This window comes from Berghia stephanieae, chromosome 5 (assembly GCF_034508935.2).
Source record: "Berghia stephanieae isolate SIO BIC M18660-M18661 chromosome 5, UCSD_Bste_1.3, whole genome shotgun sequence".
Taxonomy (NCBI): Eukaryota; Metazoa; Mollusca; class Gastropoda; order Nudibranchia; family Aeolidiidae; genus Berghia; species Berghia stephanieae.
In genome coordinates, this window is record NC_088364.1 from 35,862,933 (window position 1) to 35,880,432 (window position 17,500).

At 35.8% G+C, this 17,500-nt stretch overlaps 1 protein-coding gene across 7 annotated transcripts in view; it reads left to right on the forward strand.

Moving 5' to 3' along the window:
- Window positions 1-17,500, forward strand: part of LOC144972828 (extracellular serine/threonine protein CG31145-like) — a 124,773-nt gene that overhangs the window by 38,429 nt on the left and 68,844 nt on the right. For all 7 annotated transcript variants that reach the window (XM_078914511.1, XM_078914514.1, XM_078914510.1 and 4 more), the window contains one exon: window positions 3,900-3,981. The gene's annotated coding sequence lies outside the window, so the exon portion shown is untranslated. The remainder of the gene's footprint in view (window positions 1-3,899; window positions 3,982-17,500) is intronic.

Here is a 17,500-nt window from a genome sequence, read left to right on the forward strand (position 1 = left end):
CACACAGGTTCGCAAAGAAATCAATCAGACGACCAAATAAAAAAATAACACATAGCACAGAGAATTAGAGAAACCGTTAGAAATAATAAATAATCAAGATTTGTGTCACTGTCACCACCGACACACTGTGTCATAGAGATTTGCTATGTGTGTTCTTATAATGCGATTATCGCATTGGACATCGATGGCACGACACACGCAGGCGTCGTGAATTATAAGTGTGTTCTATCATTTGGTTTTTCTTATTACCCTCTAGCTATATCTAGTTCAAGAGTTCTTACCTACACATGATTGTAAGTTCGATTTAGTTTCACAACTAGTAAAGTGAGACAGTAGCAGGGATAAATAAGTTATTGCGTTGGAATTGCGTAACTTCGAATCGGGTCCTTCCAAGTATCGGAATTTGATTTTTGAAAATATGCTTGATTTTTGTTCATATCTTTGTGAATTCTGCTGATTATCGAAATGTACCACATAAGTAATTTAAAAAAAAAAAAAATCGAGATGAAGCATGAGCCGCGCGAAAGGCTGTATTTTTTGTTCTTATTTATCAACTTTATTTCCAAATGAAAAGAACATAGATTGCCAATTTACTCAGACATCTTTTGTGTTGTCTGTCTGTATTCAACTATGAATGAAACTAGACAATAAAGGACATTGTAGGACATGTCTTTAAAACACCGTTATAATCGTAATTATAAAATGGAAATACGAGCTGGGTTATAAATTGTGCATTTTCAAGGTATAATAATACAATGGATAGGGAGTTAGAGGAGGCTGGTCAGTTCATCAATTAGAGGAGCATCGTACAGTCAACGAGCGAAACGGGTTCTTCCTCCTCCTCCTCTTCTTCTTCTTCTTCTTCTTCTTCTTCTTCTTCTTCTTCTTCTTCTTTTTCTTCTCCTTCTTCTTTTCTTCTTCTTCCTCTTATTATTATTATTATTATTATTATTATTATTATTATTATTATTATTATTATTATTAATTATTATTATTATTATTATTATTATTATTATTATTATTATTATTATTATTAATATCATCAGCATCATCATCTTCATCATCATCATCATCATCATCATCATCATCATCATCATCACCATCATCATTATTATTATTATTATTATTATTATTATTATTATTATTATTTATAATTATTATTATTATTATTATTATTATTATTATTATTATTATTACTATCATTATTATTAAGTTATATCATTATTATTATTATTTTGCCATTAATTGCATTGGTTTTTAGAGGTTAGGATGTTTAGCACTTTCGAAACAATTCCATAACGAATTTCAAGATTAATCCTAAGTCAAAATAGAGAGATGAGAAACAGACACATTAAAACTCTTTGCAAAGAACGAAATAGTGTTTTTCTAAACAGCGAAAGTAAGGGCAGCAGGAAAGATATTTTTTTAAAAGTCTCTACTACATCCGTTTTCTTATCATTTGAAACTCGATAAACCTTGACACTGGGTAAAGCCGTGGCCTTCGTAAACTAACTAGGCTTTAAGCTAGGTCTAAACATAGGAATCTATTCATGAAATGGCATAGGGAAAAGAAAGTAAAAAGGGTTACAGGTATAGATAGAACGAAATTTACGTCAGTCAGGTTTTTGTTATTGTTTTTGCCATCCATACTTATGAGTAATTCTCATTAAACTGTAGTAACCAAACTATAAATCTTCAAGGTTACACATAGTTTTGTGTGTCTGTCCGTTATATTTCCGGATGGCAATGTTGTGAGTCTCTTAGCCAAGCGCACACTATCTATATCAAAGTTGTAGTGGAGATAAGATGTCAGATGAGACATCAAAAGGTGTTGGAAGTTGGGGGGGGGGGGGGGGGGGGGGGGTGGTGTGTGGTATTTCGTGGGAATAAATCATCGTATGACAGTCGACTGAGTCGAATATAATATTATTTAGAGAGAAATGGTCTCGTCAGAGCTCGTACGTTACCGTTCTCTGGTCTCGTATATATATATATAAATATATACAAGTTTGAGGCAGAGGTTTTATTTTAAAAAGTGACCCATCTTCGCAAAGCGGTATAATGTCGGGTAGTTCAGAAGACAAAATTTGAATTGATAGACAGGAATATAAGGCTTGGGTTAAAGTTGTCCACCAGGGCTACCAGGCCCATAGAGCCGGAGTTTATCCCGATTTCATTAGCGTGAAACGGACAATGGCAACTTCTTGCTATCCTTTGGATAGGACGTTAGTCTAACGCAAAGTACTTTCCGTCAGATCTAACAGACGCAGCTACCCAATCACTGCTGGGTGGACAGGGGGGTCAGAAAAAAAAAATCTCGATTGCACCCCCGGGATCAATCTCGGTCCCTTTGCGTGTGAAGCGAGTGCTCTACCAACTGAGCTATCTGGATCCCCGAGACGAGGATTAACTGTATGTTTAATTGAAATTAATAAATGTGTGTATTTTCTTAAACTGTGAAAATTTCACTTTTCTTGGTCATTTTAACTTTGATATAATATTGTTTAAAATATACCCCCCCCCCCCCCCACCCTTTTCCCACCTCCCATCTAATACCGTTTTGAGGCTATGGATATCAATGATTAATGTATGAATAGATTAGTCGATGAATTTTACAATTTTGAAAGAGGGGGGGGGGGGGGGAGAGAAAAATAAATTAAATTAAACAACATAAAATAAATTCATTCAGTCAATCTTGATGTGCAAGAACTATTGGCTCCAATATAAATGCACTTTAGACCTTTTACCGGCTAACCCTATCTCCACCACGATGTCATTGTTGTCAGATTGTCATTTTGATTGCCATCCTCCCACGCACTGAACAAGGCCGTCATTCCATCTTTACAAGGTATCAATCTACTCCATCATCTGAGGGTGATAGAAGGGCATACCATTAAACCGTGATTGCATATTCTCAACAATAGAAAATCTACCTCGTTTTAACATTTTTATGTGACCAATTCATTCTGATCGACAGGTCTGATAATCGAACGAGATTAGGGACTTGGTGTAACACTGTTCTAATGGACAATATTTTGCCTTGGTTTGAGAGTATTTCCTACAACAAGGAAGCCCTCATTTGTTTTGTTGTTTTTTTTGTTTTTTTTTGTTGGGTTGTTGTTTTTTTTAATGTGTTCTTTTTTTTTTTTTTTAAATTTTAATTTTAATTCTGGTGGTGATGGTGGTGGTGGGGGGGGGGGGGCTGGATTAAAGTGAATTTTTGGGGGTGTTTATATATATATATATATATATAATATATATATATATATATATATATATATATATAGATAGATAGATAGATAGTATGCGCTTGGCTAAGAAGCTCATAACATTGCCATCCGGAAGTAAAACGGACCAACACACAAAACTGTGTGTATCCATGAACGTTTATAGTCGGGTTAATACACTTCAGTGAACATTACTCATAAACGCGGATGGCAAAAAACAATAACAAAGACCTGAGTGACGTCATCTTCGAACTAATTATATATTATATATATATATATATATATATATATATATATATATATATATATATATATATATATATATTGGGTTTTTTTTTTTGTTTTTTGTTTTGTTTTGTTTTTGTTTTTCGTTCGTTGATTTTCCCCCCGGGTAATTGGAAATTGCAGTAATTTCTCTCAATGAAAGCATTTCAGTTCACATAAAATTTCATTTTAAATTCAGTGCTCAGTGACTTGTTCAACACGACACGAAAATACAGTTTTGAGGTGGCATTTACATATTTAGTTTGATACTCATTCCTAAAAAAGTAATTGAGGAACAATTAATTATTCTTATTTCAATTTTAAACAGTTTCTGTTCCATACGGCCTGAGTGTGCAGTATATACTCAGTATCAAAGTTACATTATTTTTCTTCTTTTTCCTGTTTTAGCTTTCCTGGATAGAGCCATTTTCTCTGGAATGTTTCAAACAGGCATTCTTTTGATTCGTCAGTAATTCTTCACGGCTAAAGGGTATGTATTACTCTTTCTCTTTCTCTTTCTCTCTCTCTCTCTCTCTCTCTCTCTCTCTCTCTCTCTCTCTCTCTCTTTCTCTCTCTCTCTCTGTGTTTGTGTGTTTGTGTGTGTGTGTGTGTGTGTGTGTGTTTATGTGTGTGTATTTGTGTTCGTATGATTACATGATCTATTTTGTATAGCTCTATGAAGTCTAATATTGATTCAATATCCCCCATGAGATAGCTGAGTGGATATGGAGATGCATTGAAATCCGAGGTGTGTGTGTGTGTGTGTGTGTGTGTGTGTGTGCGTGTGTGTGTGTGTAATGGGGTGTTAGGGGTAGTTTCGAGCCCCAGTTCAGGCACTTCCATTTTTTATATCTCTGAGTAGATCAACACTTCACATACATTTTGTGCTAACACTCTTACAATATCCGCCACTGCCTGTAGCCAGGTACTCATTTACACCTGAGTCGAATGGTGTAATATGTGTAAAGTGCCTTGGCCCATGACAAAACTTCGGGACGTCTAACAAGCGACTGGTACTGTATGAAATGAAATTATAGATCCCGTTGGGGAAAGAAATAAACCATTGTGAAGCGCATTGAGCATGGCAAATTCGTGGAAATGCGCTATACATATGATCATATTGTATTGTTCTTCTATACATAATGGGGGGCGAAGTGGCCGAGTTGTTAAGGCATTGCACTGTGACCCGGAAGGTCCAGGGTTCGAGTCCCGCTTCAGGCACTTTCGTTTTTTTCCTTGAGCAAGATTATTAACCCCCAATTGCTCACTTGGACAACATGGATGATTCTTGTTGACATCAGACATCTTGTTTGATGAATTATCAATATTCCTTCGTGGAATGCCTAGGCGACGATATCGTATGATGTCGTGGCGGAAGGGCATACTTTTTTGAAAATATATGCATAATATATAAGTCAACACGGCTCCAAACATTTCTCTCAAGTCTTTTCAATGTTCGACACTTCTGTAGCTTAATCTTTCCCCAAAGCTGCCTTCTGTGTTCTATTCCCCCTTTTTCTCGACGTTTCCCGATGGTAGTTTGTACAGGTATATAGTCCTTAAGAGGTATTAGGCCCTTAGAACCGGAGTTTATCCCACTATCTATAACGTGAAACAGACAATAGCAATTGATTGCTAACCTCTGGATAAGGACACTATATCGATAAGTACTTTCCGCCAGATATATTAGACCCAATTACCCAATCACTGCTGGGTGGAGTTGGTGGGTCGGAAAATATCTCCCGGGATCAATCTTGGTCCCCTTACGTGTGAATCGAGTACTCTACCAACTAAACTGTCGTGACCCATTTGTATAGACAGGCTAAAACCTAAATATTTCCACCTTCTTCTCCATTATTTCATTTCCCTTTAAACTTGTCAGCATTTAAAGTAAATGAATAAAATAAAATTCCATTTTTTCATCCCATAGGGGAAATTTGTCTCTAGGATCTATTCCAAGGCCGCAGTGCAGCGCCGCAAATTGAGCTAGGGCAAGGTGACTTTATCAAGGCCACACAACGCAACGGCGGGTGATCAAACTGGTTACCTTTCGGGTACGAAGCAAAGCCACGTTGCATTTTCTCTTGCCATCCACTATCCGTGCGTCACCTTCTTGTTCAATTATCTATAACGTAATCATCCGAATTATATATCGAATCAAAATGAATGAATCGATTTGTTTATATTTAGATGCCTTTGCTATTGGAATCATGCCGTGCATTACGTTGTATATCACGACGGCTATGATGTTACTGTATAAATAATCGTTTGTTACAAAACAGAAAATGGAGAGGGGTGTTAAAGAGAAATTGGATTGTCTGGTTTGGTTTTTATTTATTTATTTATTTATTTATTTATTTATTTATTTATTTATTTTAGTCTGTATTTATTATTCTTTGTTACACGTTCTAAAAGGAAATGAGACTCGTTATTTTGAATTAACACTGTAGTGAAATCAAAAGAAAATACACAGCAAACAAACTCATCTTTATTGTTAAATTCCGACGAATCACTTATTTTTTCATTAATTAAACCAGAAAACTTTAATGTCGAATATACCTTCAACTGGCAAAAAATTTAATTTTAAAATCTCATTGTTGGAACGACCAGATTTTATCCCGGTTTCTTAAGCATGAAACAGACAATAGCAATTGCTTGCTACCCTTTTGACAGGACACTATTTTATCGCAAAGTATTTTCAGCCAGATTTAACGCCCGACTACCCAACCACTGCTGGGTGGACATGAAAGAGAGGGGGTGATGAGTCAGAGGTTTTCAAACTTTAAACTTTTTTAACAAGTTGAGGATCATTTTAATCGATGGGATTATAATGGATCTTTATAGGCGTCATGTTGTATCTTATGTATTCAATGTTGGTGTTGGTTTGGAACCCACCTTAACGCACTTTGAACACATTTTGTTGATATTGCTCTATACAAAAGCTCATTGTTTAAAATGTTGACATATTATATAGGTTTTCTGGCCAAATAGAATGGAAAACTTTTTGTCATGAGTCTGTGGACGTTTAGATGACAGTCAATGACCATACTTGTTTATTCTGGGAAAACAAGTATTAAAAATGTTTGGCCAGAAAACCAGTCCTTCAAATATCGATATTGATCGATTAAAATGACCCGCATCTTTTCTAAACCCCTCAAACCCGGTACTTTCGAAATAAGTGTTTTTACCCCACACAGCAGCATAATTTCAGTGTTACAAAAAGATTAGTTACGATGACTAGCCTACCTCAATTCTCTCATGAAAATTATTTCAAACCCAATTTTCTTCCCGTAAATTAGTTGGTTTTAGATTCACACCTAACCTTTTCATTAAGAGAGCAGTGACAACGATGCGACTTGCCATTTACTTTATGACTGCTTTATGGAGAGGACAACAACAAAATATGAAGATATGAATAAAGCCATGTGAAGGTTAAAATCGAAACCCACCTGTAGGTACTTGTAAAGAGTAGAGTTATGGGTTTTAAATTCTCCGGAATCCTTGAAATAAGATTAAGTTGGTAAGGTGTGTATGTGGTATGAGGAAACTTAAATAATATTTGTAGGCGCGCGCACACACACATACACACACACACAAACACACACACACACACACACACACACATGCACACACAAACCAAATAAAATACATTTCATTCTATTTTAAGCATAATAATTTTTTGCTTTCAATGTTAGCTGAAAATTTGTTCGCTTATCCATGTAATTTGACCCCGATGTGCTTTGAATATCGAAACAAAAACCGTAAAATATTATGCATGCAGGGCGTATTCTAGAAATTGATATTTCTTTGAGAACGGCGTTCCGTCGTGTGCGTGCTTTGTATCCAAGCTTTGCCTTAGATTCAGATTTGCCTTACTCCGGGAAAAAACACGTATTTAAAAATTTAGCCAGAAAACCCGTCCTTCAAATATCGATCATTTAAAATAACCCTTATGATGTCAAAAACTTTCATAGCTGGGACTTCGCGCAATAATTAGACTATCTAGATTTTAAAAATTGACTTAAAAGTTTAAATTACAATTTATCACAGTTTGAAAAAAAGTCATTTTATCTATTTTAGTAAAACTTCACCTACCCTAATAGCGATATTTATTTTCAGCCAAATTTTTATTATGCTTCAAATTAATTATTTCAGATGGTGACCTATATGAAACATATGAATGAAACTTGAATTTTTTAAAATGTGCTTTCGGTGACAAAAGATAACATTTTAAAACATATTATTTTTTTAAACTGTCCTACTAGTATTTGTGATGATGTTGACTGTAAATTTTATTTACATTTTAAATTTTGCTTCATTCCAACATCTTGCCCAGACCTGCCTAGTGCTACGAAACATTCGTAGAATTACGGATTTTTGGCTCCAGTGATTGAACTGCATAGACGTTTCTGATTCAATTAATCTTGTTGAAAAGGAAAGTTTGGTCGCTTCGAAACTGTATTTAGGACTTTGGAGCATTTGAAATCATTCTGAGGGAAGATCATTGATCAGTAATTCTATTTCATGTGACCTTTTCATTGTTTTTCTGGGAAAATACGAATTTTTAAAGATTTCAAGTAGGCAGCTATGCTCTTGCCAGATGGGTCGCAAATGTGACTCATCGTCTCAAAGCGGTATTACGCTGGGATGGACTGGGTGTTGAAAATTGAATATAATATAGCCTCAAATATGAGACATGGGATTGATGTCTATTCTCTATTATTATTGTGGAGAATAAATACAACTTCTTACATTGCAAAACAACTGTGATATCGCATTTCTTCTCTTTTTTCATTCTTAGCAGTTTCACTCCACACTGTGTTTTTTGTTACTATACCCGATATAGAATTGATTGTTTTTTGTTTTTAAGGGTTTTACGGCGCTTGCAACACATTTAGGTCATATCAGCGCCAGTAAACAGGAAGAAAATTGGATAGTGTAAAGATTCTAGATGTACAATAAAAGAGGACTTGAGGAAAAAAGTAAGACAAAGGGGAATTAGTTCAAATATGGAACATATGTAGATTCCAAGAGCACACCATCAGTGTCCTTAGTTTGAGATCACCTAAATGTCTCAACCATACACCAGCATAAGATCCCACTAAGAGGAATACACTCAAATGCTTACATTATATATTCAAAATAACAAACATAATAATACATAACAGAGAGATGATTTACAAGGAAAAAATATCATCTCCCACAACAATAACTATGCATTTGATTGTTTCCCTCCCAGCCAAACACTACGGCCAGGGCAAAACCAAGTAATCTCATTCCAAGACAAAGACAGAAAGCAAATTGGAAAACAGATAGACACTCTATAGGGAGATAGAAAACATAGAATGTACCCCCCCCCCTGATAGAAACATCTAGTTTTTTTGCATCGTTTTCCATCACTATTCAAGTTGTTTGAGGTGAAAATTGCAGGAAGATGCCATAGGCTGTTACAATAAAGTCGCGCTTCTTGTAAAAAGGGAGAAATTTGACTCGAGCAAATTTTTGACGCAAAAATTGGAAGAAAAAAAATGTGTCAAAAAATAGCTTGAGTCAAATTTCTCCCTTTTTGAAAAGCGTGACTGCATTGTAACGGTTCATAGTATTTTCCTAACATTTTCAAAACAAAAAGCTTGAATAGTAATGAAAAATATGCACACAACCCCCCCCCCCCCCAAAAAAAAAAAAAAAAAAAAAAAAAAAAAAAAAAAAAAAAACCAACAAAACAAACAAAAAAAAAAAACTAAACAAAAAAACTCTAGACGTCTAGATGTTTCTAGTTTTTACGTTTTCAATTCTTTATCGGGTAGTTTTAAAAAACAACAAAAAAACCCTGTAAATACGCGTCAACAGTCGTGACGACCTCACTTTCCCCGTAATGACGCATGGTAACTTAGTAACTGGCTCTAAACTATCGGAGCAATGGCGGACGCCCTTATGAAATATTTCTCCGACAAGCATAAAAGTGTATCCAGAGGAGAAAAACATTATAAATATGTTTTGACTTTTATACATTCTGATCACATGACATATGAAAAGTTCTAGCCTGCATGAAGAATAAAAAGTACCGATTTTCTTTGTTTAGAACCACGATGGCCGCCGTTGCTGGGCGACGTGACATCAGACTATTGAATCGAATTCACTGTGTTAGAAAGAAAGTAGGACACCAACCTTTTTCAATGTGCAGGACTTAATTTCCACGTGTGACCCGTGTCAAACCAAGGATAACAATTATCAAGAGTGCAACTTAAATAAAGAGCATGTTAGTTAGGTCGTGCCTTGTACATTGTCAGGAGGGACAAGTTGTTGAGGAATGTTGTTTTCGTTACAGAGGTGTTAGTACCACGGTTTCTCGCGATATTTGGGTTTGTTCATTGAAACGACATCGTCCATCACTAGTATGTTGTTGTTAGCAAGGGGGACCCACCCATCCTTAAACATTTTGCCTGTTACTGTGACGAAAAATGTGTCAACACAAGAGTTGAAAGAGGATCGCGTTTTAACGAGATTTTGAAGTAAAGAATGAAAAATAGCAAATTATGGAGTGAAAAACGCCAATAAGAAGCCATACAATTCAAACAAGTAGTTAAAGAAGAAGAATAGAGAAGGAAATTAGATAGGAGACACTGGTAGACAATAGACGCTTAAAAGACGTACATGTCACAATTATTGGTTAGGCTAGCCATGTCTGAAGCAGTTTGAAATGAATTTCCTCGATGTGTCCAAACAGTTTTCGGCCTTTTGCGGGCGTTGTTGTTTCAGGTCTTTTGTCACATGGCCTATCTTTGGTGGAGGCATTTGCTTGAATTTTGGTTTGGATTCTATAATATGGTAATAATATGCACATCCAAATCTGTTGCCATATATATATGTCTGTCGCTTTGTCCGGCCTATAAACGACCGATCGCGAAATGAGGATTTTCCGTGGAAAAGTCTTGGGATCGTTCGAGGTGCGGTATTTATATTTCCACGTGCATCAAGTTAGTCCCACTTACTATTTGAGCATGTTTTTTGTTTATCACTCAAGTGACCAATGAACGCGCCCCATTGTCTTGAAATTAGTGAATGTGATAGACATCGTGATATCGATTTTAACATATTTAAAACAGTTCACCAAACCATTCCGTTGTTTGACATTTTTGATCGGTCACACTTTTTGCGTTATGTACGCGGGCGAGTATAGATAGTTCGAAGATGACGTCACTCAGGCCTTTGTTATTGTTTTTGCCATCCGCGTTTGTGAGTTGTTCTCACTAAACTGTATTAACCAGACTATAAAAGTTCATGGTTACACAGAGTTTGCGTGTTGGTCCGTTATTCTTCCGGATGGCAATGTTGTGAACTCCTTGACCAAGCGCATTCTATCTATAGATAGTTTGAAGATGGCGTCACTCAGGTCTTTGTTATTGTTTTTTGCCATCCGCGTTTATGAGTAGTACTCACTGAACTGTATTAACCCGACTATAAACGTTCATGGATACACACAGTTTTGTGTGTTGGTCCGTTATACTTCCGGATGGCAATGTTATGAGCTTCTTAGCCAAGCGCATACTATCTATAGATAGAATGCGCTTGGCCAAGGAGTTCACAACATTGCCATCCGGAAGTATAACGGACAAACGCACAAACTCTGTGTAACCATGAACTTTTATAGTCTGGTTAATACAGTTTAGTGAGAACAACTCACAAACGCGGATGGCAAAAACAATAACAAAGGCCTGAGTGACGTCATCTGCATACTATCTATACAATTGGGAGAACACCTGACTTACACGCAGTAGGACATGGTTCGAATCAAAGTAGAATCTGACATTTGTGTGGTTCTGTGGTCTTGTTGTATTGCACTCGTCTTTGGGCCTGTAAGTCCAATGTTCGTCTCGCTGTAAGCTGCTCAACGTTGAGTCCTTTAAAAATTCTTTTTGCTTACATTCTCTCACCGTCCTCCGATGAAGAATGAGTACCTGTCGTGTAAAACGTTGTCGCTGTTGAAAATAAATTGTGATTGCGCTTTATACGTGTCATGCCTTATCATGCATTTTAATTGTTGCTGTTGGCTTGGGACCTCATGTAAAACGCCTTGAGCATTTGGAGATCGCTGTTGCGCTACATAAGCTCAAGTTAATTATTATTAAATTTATAACCACACCCTCCTCCAATCATCCACCAAGTAGTGATTGGGTAGATGTCGTGTTCAAGTTATAACTGGCGAAAAGTACTCTGCGATATAGAAGGAACTAAATTGACGTTTTAAAGGTTACACATTGTTTTGTGTGTTGTACGTTAATTCCAACTGGCGGATGTTATGAGATTATTTTTGCCAAGTGCATCAATACACCTTCTATCTAAAGGGTAGCAAGTAATTTAGTCTCTTCCAAATAAAGATAGAAGGAAAAAATAAACTGGCCCCACGAGCCTTAGGACTCTTCTAAAGGACTACTTGACCCCCTTCCAACTAACTAATATAACCCTTGTCACTGTGATTGAGATTGTGTTTCTGTTGACCCTATTGAACCCCCCCCCCCCCCCCCCCCCTTCCCACCCAACCTAAAAACGTCCGCTATGGTCCGCTATTTTCAATAGACTAAGGCCGAATCTTATTCATTTACGGCATTGACTCGCTTTTCACACGACCAGGGTATGTAAATAAATATAATAAATTTACTGGGGTACCCAGTAAAGTGTAACATGGAGACAGACCGTGGCTTTGTTGGAACCTTCCCATTCAGAGGATGTTGACCTGTTAAGGTCATCTTTAGAATGACTGGATTGAATGAGAAAAACTGAGAATGGATGGTCTACGTATGTTTTGTATTACCATTCTTTTCTTTTTTTCTTTTTTTTTTTTTTGCTCAACGCTCTTCAAAATAAAAAAAATCTTTAGGTTTTTCTGGAATTTGTATATATCATGGTGGTATGTTTGGACAAGTGGAGAAGAATTAAACATGGTAAAGTTATACTGAGCTATGAGAACATTGAAATGGTATCTTCTGGCTATGGTTGAACTGGTGTTTGCTGTGTTTGAAGTAAATATAAAGGGTTCGAGAAAAGAACCTGACTGTGCTACTCTGATTTGTTCCATTATCATCATCATCATCATCATCATCATCATCATCATCATCATCATCATCATCATCATCATCATCATCATCATCATCATCATCATCATCACCTATAACATCATCATCATCGTCGTCGTCGTTATCATCATCGTTATATTTCAATATTGTTTGCTTTAATACAATACCAAAGTTGTGAATTTTGCGTTGAAACTTATAAAGTGTTTTCATTGATCACAAAAGTGAATTTAAGGCTATTGTGTAAAGTAAGGAGGAAGGAGAAGAGTTGGGCTGTAGGAGGAGGATTCGAGGGAAGTGAAAAAAAGACTGTCGATAAGCCTGAAGAAAATAGAGAAAGAGGAGGAGGAGGAGGAGGGGGAGAAGAAGAAGAAGATGAAGAAGAATGTGGAGGAGGAGGAAGGGGAGGAGATGAAGGAGGAGGAAGAGAGGGTGGGGTAGATGAAGGAAGATGAAAGGAAGAGGAAAAGCAGTACGTTCTCATTAGTTTATCAATATTAAGAAGATACAAGTACTTACTAACTAAATGTTGAGTAGTCAAAGCTTACAAGTTGAACAGTATAGTGAAATGGTTATGGTCATACTGAAATGTGAGTAGTATGGGAATGGATGGATTTGTGGAACCCATTACTGTCAGAGCGTACAAAAGGGAAATGGAGAAGAAGAAAAAATAGTAGTAGGAGTAATAGTAGTAGTAGTAGTGGTAGTAGTAGTAGTAGTAGTAGTAGTAGTAGTGGTAGTAGTAGTAGTAGTAGTAGTAGTAGTAGTATAGTAGTAGATAGTAGTAGTAGTAGTAGTAGTGGTAGTAGTAGTAGTAGTAGTAGTAGTAGTAGTAGTAGTAGTAGTAGTAGTAGTAGTAGTAGTAGTAGTAGTATTAGCATTTGTAGTAACAGGAGTAGTAGTAGTAGTATTAGCATTTGTAGTAACAGGAGTAGTAGTAGTAAGAGAGTATATGTAGTAGTAGTAGAGAGTAGTAGTAGTAGTAATAGTAGTAGTAGTAGTAGTAGTAGTAGTAGTAGTAGTAGTAGTAGTAGTAGTAGTAGTAAGTAGTAGTAGTAGTAGTAGTAGTAGTAGTAGTAGTAGTAGTAGTAGTAGTAGTAGTAGTAGTAGTAGTAGTAGTAGTACAGCGTGGCTCCGAAAAAGTACCCGAAAAGTACCGAGTTCGATCACCCGCCGCTGCGCTGTGTGGCATTGGGCAAGTCACCTCGCCCTAGCTCAATTTGCTGCGCTGGACTGCGGCTGACACCTGGGTTATTCCAGTCTTCCTTTGGAATAGACACTAGAGACAAATTTCCCCTATGGGAGGAATAAAGGGACTTTTATTTATTATTATTTTTTTAGTAATGGTGTGGAGTAGTAGTAGTAGTAGTAGTAGTAGTAGTAGTAGTAGTAGTAGTAGTAGTAGTAGCAGTAGCAGCAGCAGCAGCAGCAGCAGCAGCAGCAGCAGCAGTAGTAGTAGTAGTAGTAGTAGTAGTAGTAGTAGTAGTAGTAGTAGTAGTATCGAAAGGGTATCAAACTGCGTGCATTTATTTGCATATTGTACACGTCGCTATCATACATTATTATTGCCGGCGTATTTAACGCTATAGTAAGAGGAATAAAACTCGGGTAACATAGGTCTTACTAGATAGGGGTTTGAATGAGTTCTACAAAATATAATACAATGATATGATATTACTAATTATGGATGGTTTGGTAGGTGGGTGGATGGATAGAGTGGTGGACAGATGAATGGATGGATGAATGATTGAATTGATGGATGGGTGGATGACTGGATGAATGGATGGACGGACGGATTTATAAAAGGATGTGAAAATTGACAAGTGAGATCTACACGAATGTAAGGGCAACACTATTCAAGGCCAATAGGTAGACAAGTGGTTTAAGGCTTTTATACATTATGCTAGAGAGCGTGAAACGCCATCTGTGGAAGAAGCCATGACTAAATCGAGGCAATCGACTGTATAATTAGGACCAGAGCACACCATAAAATCATTAGTTTTTTATTTCGGTCAATGCAGTGAATATAAGTACCAGGTAAGCAAACCCTCCGAAGATAAATCATTTCATGCAATTTTAGTCTAGAAAACCGTAATAAAACACCATCAGCTGATCTTTCATCAGAAATGACAATAAACAAATTATAGTTATGAGTTTTAACATGGTGAAATCTAATTTTTAAAAAGCGTTACATAAATGTGTGACCTTATATTTTGATATTTATTTATACTTAATTGATTACTTTACCATTTCTCTCCATGGGAGCAGATGAAGCAATAACAAGTCTGTCGTACTCTCAGAAAAACCCATTTCCCCCCCCCCCCCCCCCCCCCCCCTTTTTGTCCAGAAAACTTGAACTTTATAATTATTACAAAGATCGATTATAATGACTCTCACTTTTTCTATATATCTCAAACTTGAGATCAGACATCTTTGAAGTTCCATGATTAAATATGAACCAAAGGCTAAACTGAGCATATGTGAGCCATCGACTCAAAAAGATGTTATGTCGGAATGAATCCGACTCCGAAAAGTGAATTTCGAAATAAAATGTTACCAATAATGAGAAATACGAACTTCGAGTATTTTGCAGTTCAATAGTAATTTTATTCTCCACCATAACGAAGTGAAATTATCTCCAAGTTTGATATAGTTTTGATATATATATATATATATATATATATATATATATATATATATACAGGGGCGTGGCTATATTCGTTGATTTGGTGCCTGGCACAGCATCCATCTTTTCAAAATGGATTACAGCATTTATAAAAAAATAATATATAACTGAGAAATGGTATATAGGTATACCGCCTCTTACTTATTTATTGAGTAAGTCTTTTCTTTCATTTTTTTTCTTTCTTTTGTATTTATTGCGAATAAAGCATGTTTTTTTAGTCATTTTCTTCGGATTTTGGCACCACCTTATACTGTAAACACGCCACGCCACTGTATATATATATATATATTATATATATATATATATATATATATATATATATATATATATATATATATATATATATTAACGTAGAGTTTACCAATGACTGCAGTGTTTTGTTTTGAAAATAGAGTTGTTTCTTGAAAGTGCAAGGATCGGCCGAGGAAGCAAGATTCTCTCATACGAAGTCATTAGTTTTTTATTTCGGTCAATGCAGTGAATATAAGTACCAGGTAAGCAAACCCTCCGAAGATAAATCATTTCATGCAATTTTAGTCTAGAAAACCGTAATAAAATACAATCAGCTGATCTTTCATCAGAAATGACAATAAACAAATTATAGTTATGAGTTTTAACATGGTGAAATCTAATTTTTTAAAAGCGTTACATAAATGTGTGAGCTTATATTTTGATATTTATTTATACTTAATTGATTACTTTACCATTTCTGTCGATGGTAGCAGATGAAGCAATAACAAGTCTGTCGTACTCTCAGAAAACCCATTTTTCCCCTTTTTGTCCAGAAAACTTTAACTTTATAATTATTACAAAGATCGATTATAATGACCGTCACTTTTTCTATATATCTCAAACTTGAGATCAGCCATCTTTGAAGTTCCATGATTAAATATGAACCAAAGGCTAAACTGAGCATATGTGAGCCATCGACTCAAAAAGATGTTATGTCGGAATGAATCCGACTCCGAAAAGTGAATTTCGAAATAAAATGATACCAATAATGAGAAATACGAACTTCGAGTATTTTGCAGTTCAATAGTAATTTTATTCTCCACCATAACGAGGTGAAATTATCTCCAAGTTTGATATTGGTGGCTATAAATTCAATTTCTAGCATCTAATTGATCCCGACATAAAACCGCTTAGAGATGGTGAGTCACACACACACACACACACACACACACACACACACACACACACATATATATATATATATATATATATATATATATATATATATATATATATATTAACGTAGAGTTTACCAACGACTGCAGTGTTTTGTTTTGAAAATAGAGTTGTTTCTTGCAAGTGCAAGGATCGGCCGAGGAAACAAGATTCTCTTATACGAAGTCACCTGAGAAAAGAAGACATTGGATTTCATAAATTTTGTGACTGCCTTACTTATTTATTTTCATCTCTGTCACCTTGCTGCACAACGTATACACAGGCGTGTTTGAGTTTCTTTTATGTGTGACAAGTGACACTTGTTTGTGTGTCTTTGTGTAAACCGACATGTTTGTATACTTTTGTTTGATTAGGGAATTTCCTGGTTTAAAACACAGAAACATAAATTATTAATCGCGACGTATATATATATATATATATATATATATATATATATATATATATATATTCTTGACAAAACTCTCAAGCCTGAGACTTCGAGAAGTCCCAAGTTTGAGAGTTTTTGCCGAGATGAGGATTATTTAATTCGATCGATATTTGAAGGAAGAGTTTTTTGGCCAGATTTGTTAAAATGCGAGTTTGTTTTTTTCCAGAGTACGTCGGTTAACTTGTTTCATGCACAACTGAAATTGATTTCATTTTGATAGCGTATTTTGACCTTCTCTCAGTTTGATTCGATAACAATGACTTCACTGTTTCACTAAATGTCAATTCATTCTATGATGCAGTGAGACACAGTTTAATCAATCGGGCCTATACTTATAATATAACCTTTAATAGGCTAGAGAAGTTTTGGCGTCACACCTTCTACTCTTCCGGTTCCAAACTCCTTGGAAATGTTATGTAGCCATTCTTTCGGAGGACTGATAATGAATAGGTTACGTATTGAATCATAAGGTGACATTACTATTCTTAAGGCAGTTTCTTGAGATTACGGGACGTAAAAGAGTGGGGATGGACGATCTTTATTGACGACCAGCATTTATTTATTTAGACTGGAAAATCAAATACCATCAGTGAAACCAGAAGATCAATTACACAAGGTCGATCGATTTAACTGACAC